We start from the raw sequence: 5,466 nt of genomic DNA, 5'->3' as shown, positions 1-5,466 counted from the left end.
TTTACAGTGATCCAGTTAAATTACTATCTGTAACTCTTTGTTGAGGGCTGAGGTGATTTCCTTAACTGTTGGTGCCGACATAAAAGAGTAAAGCGCTGAGTCATCTGCACACATAGACACACAGGCTCTTTTACAAGCAAGTTGGAGATCATTTGTAAGAAGACGGAAGCTTCACGCGTCAACCCAAGCGTTAAATCTTATTCCTTAACGGTGTTGTGCACCTGTAACCTAATGCCATTGGCTTACAGGCCCGACACCTTCCGTGGTGCCAGGGGGACACTGCTTTCAGTTGTTCATCTTTGATCTGGGTTAACGTCTCTGACGCACTTTGGCGAGCAGGAGTGGTTTGAGATAACGATCATAACCCCTCCTTTTCGAGTATGATCCCAGAAACTATACCACCACTAGACAAGTTCACTCAAGGTTTACTGTCCGATTGTGTTCATTCTCATTCTCGTGTACAACTAGTTAGTGTTTGAGGGGATGCATGTGGAATTACATTCATTAGAGCTTGACTTTCAATGCAGTGAGGGACTACCTTTCTCAATTCAGTCTTTAAAATAAATCGGGAGTGTGTCTCTCTTAACGTTATTAATATCACACCTACAGTACAAATCAGTATAACTCACTTATGGTGGGAACATCTCTCTCTAGTTCTCATAATGTTTGTGAGAAAACAAAGGAATTGATTATTATGCTTTCATGTCAATCTGATGTTTACAATCATCGTCATAAAAGCGCCGTCTTGAATTGGCACGACGAGAAGTCCAAAGGAAGGGAAGTCAATATTGATATTCTCCCTTAATTAAAATCACATCCCGAATCATTTTTGTTTGAAAGAAACAAACAAAAACAAGATGGCCGACCCTCCCTCCTCATCTTCCAGCGCCGTGGGAATGTTTGAGCCGTCCTCTCACAGGCAAGCGTGGTATGGTTGTCAAGGCTGAGTGCAGAATCTACCAGACCTGAGCTAGGTCTGCATGTAGGCCCACTCACTCTGCTGTTGTGTAGGTTAGTGTTGTCACAGGTCCTGGGTGTCCTCTGTGCTCTGCCTCTTCCTCCGGTCTGTGTCCACTCAGCTCTTTCTGTCTCTGTCTGTCTGTCTGTCTGTCTTTTGTCGTCTTTCTGTCTGTCTCTGTCTGTCTGATTGTCTGTCTGTCTCTCTCTCTCTCTCTCTCTCCCTCTCTCTCTCTCTCTCTCTCTCTCTCTCTCTCTCTCTCTCTCTCTCTCTCTCTCTGTCAGTCTCTCTCTCTCTCAACAGAGCATAGCAACATAAACCTAGTATTCTCAAGGCAGCAACATGTTCAAATCAATACACTGGACAATACGACAAGGATGGATTTCATTGGCCTATATTCTACTCAGAGTAGAGACGTCGGCCTATCGTGTTGTGTGTGAAGTAGTGAGTTGCGGCCAGGTGGGGGATCCCTTGTGACCGAGGCCTTGCAACACTTCCTCTGCGTCTGCTGCAACGTTTGTTTTTCCCATTCCTTGTGAAATCAATTTGTGATGTTGAACAGTTGAACAGTTGAACATGCCTTTTTTTTCTGTTTTTTTGTTTTGTTTTCTGTAGCCCTTATTCGCACGGGACTGGTTTTATCTGGTTAACCTTGCGACTCGGCTACGCCCTGCTTGGGTTACTTCTATATCTGCCTTTTGGGTGAATCACTGCAATAAAACACAGAAACACACCTCCCGGTGTTCCCCGATTATATAAACCTAACAACGACGGACAAGGGGTAGGGATGTAACACACAAACATTCATCAATTAAATAAAAGAATATCTAGCTAAAGGAGGCACCTAGCCTCCCCTCCTCCTGATGTCTGAAACTCTCCCTCGTGGCTGCTTATCTTCGTCACCGGTGAATGACACCCTCCCTCCGTGGGTGACACCCTCCCCGTGGGTGACACCCTCCCTTCGTGGGTGCTCGCAGTATCAATAGTGGAGGAAAGTCTGTTTAGGCCTATGTGACCGTTGTATAAGATATGAATAAGATAATAACTCTCTGTTATCCAGCACCAGACAAGTAAAAGTTCCAAAAGGAGGAGGAGCTTATTTCCCACCAAACACACAAACCTCCTGTCCTAGGCTCCTCCCCCTCCCTGTGTCACTCACAGCTCCAAAGTCCAAGGTCACGGCACTTCTGACCAAACCCGATGTGGACACACACACACACACGGCCGATTGAGACCGTGACTAAGCTTAACACACCCTCCTCCTCGTTGTTTTCAAGGTGTTTTTTTTCCCGCCAGAGGTCGACCTCAGAGTGGATGCGGATGACCCTTCACCTTTTGACACGACACAGCTGTTTGAGTGACTATGCGATGGGTGTTTCCTGTCGGAGTGTTGGAGAACCCATCCAATCCCGATGCATAAGCACTATGCTCGGAATGCCAGTAATGTAGCGCTCGTACACAGGCCTCTCTTTATGATCCAAACAGACTGGTCCGTTGCCACATTTCTCCCACCGTCTTAATGTCCAAATGTCTTTTCGAATGTCTTCGAAAAAAGACCTACAGTAAGGCCTATATACATTCAATGCTTCAATGATTACGATGAGTCCATATCCCCAACACATATTATTTTGGTGTTTTTCAAAAGAATGCTTTCCTTTATTATCGTGACTTTCAGTTGGCCCCCGTTTTCTTTCTTACGATTGAGTTGCAAACAAAAATCACCCGGGATTGTTCAGTTGGGATATGGATATAGGATATGGTTGGCCTTACGGAGGTAGTACAGGCCGGGGGTTGGCGTTGTGAATGCTTGGTGTATTAGCACATAGCGCCTAGTAATCCCTGTGGGCTGTGCTGCTTGCTGTGCTTACTTCTTCTCAGCACTTTCCAGTGTGAGTATGTCGAAGGGTAAACCCCCTCCCCCCCTCTCTCTCTCTCTCCCTCTCTCTCTCTCTCTCTCTCTCTCTCTCTCTCTCTCTCTCTCTGTGTAAACACCTCTCTTTCTCTCTCTCTCTCTCTCTCTCTCTCTCTCTCTCTCTCTCTCTCTCTCTCTCTCTCTTCTGTGTGTGTGTGTGCGTGTGTGTGTGTGTGTGTATTACCATCTCAATAATGTGAGTTCCCTGAAGTTGTACACATATTTTCACTTTTCCTTCTTTTTTTTCGTCACACTACCCCCGTCTTTTCTCTCCCAAGCCTTCCCCCTCTTGAGGAAATGGGCCCAGTGTGGAATGGAAGGAGGGAGGGAAGGAGGGAGGGATGGGAGAGGGCGGGAGAGACGGGAAGCAAGAGTAGGAAAAATGAAACAAAACGTCCTGATCTCTCTTCACAGCGGTTCTGCAATACCAGATTTTTTTTCTCTTCGGCTGTGTGGAGTAAAAAAAAAAAAAAAGGGAGAAAAAAAAGAAGGGAGGCTGGAAGCTCGTTTGAGGAAGAAGGAGAGGGAGGCGCCTTCCCCCTCACTGTGTCATAACAACACTGCCTGTAAATCCAAGAGGAAAACTAAAGTTTACAAATGTAACCCAGAAGGAGATTAGGGAGACCCTATACACTGGGGGGGGGACACACACTGTCGTGTAACTTTGTGGTACCTTCCTTTCGTCAAAGACCCCCTCTTCAATCAAGCCTGGTATAGTTCAGTGGTTTGAATTGACACAAAACAACACTTTTGGAGACATTTTTAGGTTTTCTTGTTTTCCTGGTGGGATTTGAACCGGTGACGTTCAGATACATTCTCCCCCCCCCCCATACAAAAATGGCCAAGGCGACATTTTTTTATTGTGCATTCATTGTTTAGAATACATTGAGACTATTAAACATGTGTAGATAATGGAAAAGAAGCCTCAATGTATCTCTCTACCTTTTCTTATCCTTCTTTTCCGCCCTTTTTTCTCCCCTTTTCCTCTCTTTTTCGCCCTTTTTCCTCCCTTTTCTTCTTCCCCCTTCTTCCCCCTCTTGCACTTTCTTCCCCACCCTTAACAGTCTAACAGTTGTGCGTCTCGCCTGGCGCAGTGGATAGTGAGGTGGACTGGTGATCAGGAGATCATGAGTTCAAGTCCCACCTGGGAACACCACCACTAGTGGGCCCTTGAGTAAGGCACTCAGACCTAAATTACTCCAGGGAGACTGTCCGTGTAATCTGTAATTGTAAGTCGCTTTGGATAAAAAAGTGTCTGCTAGCTAAACAGTAAAAATGTAAATGCTTGCAACCAGGTAGCTCCGACTATCACCTATCCCGATGAAGGGACGCAAGTCGCAAGTGTGCCATTTCATCCAGCAAACCACTCTTAGGTCTAGGCTACACAACGAAACAACGACAAAAACGCAATTTCGATCTCTGTGTTCGATCTCTCTCCTTGTCACGCAAAACAAATCTCTGGCCACACGGAGTTGCGTATTCAGGTACACTGGGCATGTGCGTACTGGTAGACCCAGAAAACGATTAAAATATAATTGAGACAGTACCGTAAAAAAATTATAGAAATTCATTCATTTTCACTCATTCGGTAGTATTGTCAACTCCCGATCAATCTTCTCTCCACTTACATTACGTCTGCATCCAAGATATGGCGTGTATATGTTATGGTACATGTGGGAATGAGGTACATGTGAGAAAACTAGGGTTAGGGTTAGGTGCTAGGGTGCTAGGGTTAGGGTTAGGGTTAGGGTTAGGGGTAGGGTTAGGGTTCGACGTAGCACCTAACCCTAGTTTTCCCCCATGTACCGTATTCCCACATGAACCGTAACATATACATTATTCATCTGTATAAATTTAGGTTGTATAAAAAAGAGCTGATGTATAATAAACTTTATGATAATTGTTATAAGTGCCTCTTGCTAAGATGTTTCTGAGACGATAGATAATATCACAACACTGGTTTATCAAGTGTAGGCTTAGGGGTCTTAAGCAAAACACACGATGTGAGCATAGAATTATAAGGTTCTATCTCTGTTTAGGGCAGTTCAGAGATATTGAGCGTCAAAGTTTTTACATTCCATTATGTTTTGTGAGATGGAACCTTTGTATTTTATGAATTACTGACTCAAAAATGTAAACATTTTAGAAATAACACCACACAGGCATTAATAAACACCTAATGGATCAGATTATGTAAAAAACTCAATTTTGACAAAAATGGAGATAGAACCTTATAATTCTAACGTCACAAAGAGTGCATGTCACCTAGTGAGGTGTCGGAACCGAGGCGACTGAAAGAGAAGGCAGGCAGCCAGGAGGAGTCGAAGACGGGTCGTAAAAACCAGATGAAGACAGTTGGGTGCGGCTCTGGAATCTTTGATCTGCCAATTAACCTCAGACGCTCGGGAGGGTAACATTCTCCTTCTTTCTTTTTTGAATGAGAGAGAAGGATTAGATGAAAAAAGAAAAGTCAGATGGGGAGAGGTAGAAAGTAGAGCAGTGTGTGGGGAGGAGGGAGGGGGGGGGGAGTGGTTGTTTAGCTGCAACGTTTGCACAGGAAAAGTGCTATACAAATAAAAGTGATTATTATTATTAT

The sequence above is a fragment of the Nansenia antarctica genome, assembly GCF_963989245.1.
Source record: "Nansenia antarctica genome assembly, chromosome: 14".
Classification (NCBI taxonomy): Eukaryota; Metazoa; Chordata; class Actinopteri; order Argentiniformes; family Microstomatidae; genus Nansenia; species Nansenia antarctica.
The sequence above is the reverse complement of the archived record's forward strand: the minus strand, read 5'-3'. Positions refer to the sequence as shown.